Raw genomic sequence first — 2,507 nt, forward strand, 5'->3', positions numbered from 1 at the left:
GAGGTGGGAGGAGGGGAGGAGGAGAAGGAGCCTAACTGGAGGAGGTGGGGGAGCTGTGAAAGGCATCTCATAAAAGTCCCATTTGTTGGAAGGCTGCAGGAAGTGGAGGCAGCTTTGGCACACGTGTCCATGGTGCTAAATTAACTGTTAACACAAATAATCAAAGTGCAAGGCCCATCAAGCCGCTGGCGCCAGCAAAATGAGGGAGCGGCCAGGTCAGCACTGCCTCTAGAGCCAGCCAGCTAGCAGGTGGAGACCAACCAGGGACTTGACAGGATGGAAGTGCTTATAGAACACATTGACCCACTGACAGAGGAAAACACCACTGCACTCCCGCTTTCCAGCTATTGTATGCAGAGAGTGTTTGGTGTGTATTTTTATTATTTATTTATTTATTTATTTTTGTAGCAAGTCATTAGAGTTGGGAGTTCATCCACTACAGGATAAGCTATCGTACAGCTTAGCCATTATTTGGCAGTAGCAATGGTGGAACAGCAGAGCAAAACAAGCGAAGAGTTATCAAAGGTCATGAACAATCCGATCAATCCAAGCACTTCCCTTTGGAGGAGCATATACTTTGCAGAAAGAGGATCTTCAAAAACAACACAAGCTGGGGTAGTTCTACCTGTTCATTTCAGCTTCTTTCGAAACAGTATGACGGCTCCATCCTGCAATGCAGCTTTAAGTATATGTGTTGCTGTGTATTTGGAAAAGGGAACTGAAAAATAAACCCCTATTTTTCCAAGATATGCTAAGGCAAAACAGATGTAGGTACTGTACTGGCAGCCCATAGTCATTGTGAAGCTCAGTCCTACCAAGTGAGGTTGCTCATGTGAACAAGTAAGGAAAGACTTGCCCAGTAGTGTACCAGGGTTCAGTGAAGTTCAACAAAAGTCCTAACTTATTACATTGGATTGCAGCATAAAAGTAGCAACTCTTCCAGTTTTAGCCACTCTCAACCTTGAGTGAAACTGCTCCATGAAAAAAACTGAACAATGACTTCCTCTGAACTAAAAAATTAATAATCTTGTACCAGATTTATTTGGTATGTTTGGCACCTTAATCCACATTATGTTGTAAGGCAGCTGTAACCCAATTTAGCTAGCTGACTGAGCCAGGTTTACAGGTACTTGACATCAGAGGAGTTCAAATCAGCCACAATGCAGCATTAAATCTAGCAGTAAAATTATAAAGATCCATTTCCTCTTGCCCTAGTGGAACACATACAGCAAGAACTGGACAGTCTTACAATATTAATAATGCACACCTACACACACACACACACCTTCCTCATCTATTTTCTCTCTCCTCCCTCTCTCACATTCCCCACCCCATCATTTTCCCTCCCTGCTCTGCAGTATATAACACAGCCCCTCCAGCCCAGACCCCGAATGTAAAGGTAGGAAAGAGGCTTATAAAGAAGGCACAAACGTTTTTATCGAGCATGAATAGTAGCAGAAAGCCAACCCCTCTGTGTTTTGTAGAAAGATGTTACAGATACATATCATAGCATTCATCACCCTCCAAAGTCTGCCAGAGACTTCCCAGCAAGGAGGAAGAGGAAGGGTGCAGAACCTGGAGTCCAAAAGGTAAAAAAAAAAAACTAGAACATTTTTAATGTCTTTTTGACTGTCATATTTTTTACATGGGAAGTATTGATGAAGGGAAAGCCGGTTTGTTTTATACTTCCATTTCACCAGGTAAAAAAAGTAATCATTCCTGCACTAAGCTGGGTGTATATAGGCACTAGTTTTTTCCCTACCTCCCCTGTATCATTTTTGTATACAGTACCTCACATTTCCCTATGAGTACTGTAAACCAATGGTGTTCATGGTTTTGGCCCTACAGGTCAAATGAATGGGACAGGACCAGTCTGCGGCCTGGATTGGGTCCCACGCATCAGGATCAGACTCCATGCAGTCCTGTGTCCCAATCTAGAGTGCAAGGCCACAGCCCAGGGGTCTCCTCAGATCCATTTGGAGCCCCACAGCCTGGATGACACTGTACCAGGGGCCGGATCTGGCACCTCTGTTGTAAACAGATGTCATAACCTTTTTTGCACCTAATTTTGTGGTTTTTGGCCCAGTCTTCAAAACCCTCATCTCAAGATGTAGTTACAAGTCCGTATCTGAGAGCACAGTATCCCCACTGCAAACTAGCCTGGTACATGAGTCGGCAATGTGGGGAGGCGGCTAGGAAGGCCAGCTGCACCTTGTCGTGCATCCACAGATGCATCCCGAGCAGGTCCAAGGAGGTGATCCTCCCCCTCTATGCGGCACTGGTCAGGCCGCAGTTGGAGTACTGCATCCAGTTCTGGGCGCCGCACTTTAAGAGGGATGTGGACAGCATCGAGAGGGTCCAGAGGGGGGCCACTCGTATGATCAAGGGGCAGCAGGGTAGGTCCTATGAGGAAAGGTTGCGGGACCTGAACCTGTTCAGCCTTCAAAAGAGAAGGCTGAGGGGGGATCTTGTGGCCTGTTATAAACTGATTAGGGGGGATCAGCAGG

The sequence above is a fragment of the Gavialis gangeticus genome, unplaced genomic scaffold (assembly GCF_001723915.1).
Source record: "Gavialis gangeticus isolate Ggan-Ray unplaced genomic scaffold, GavGan_comp1, whole genome shotgun sequence".
In the NCBI taxonomy this organism is placed as follows: domain Eukaryota; kingdom Metazoa; phylum Chordata; order Crocodylia; family Gavialidae; genus Gavialis; species Gavialis gangeticus.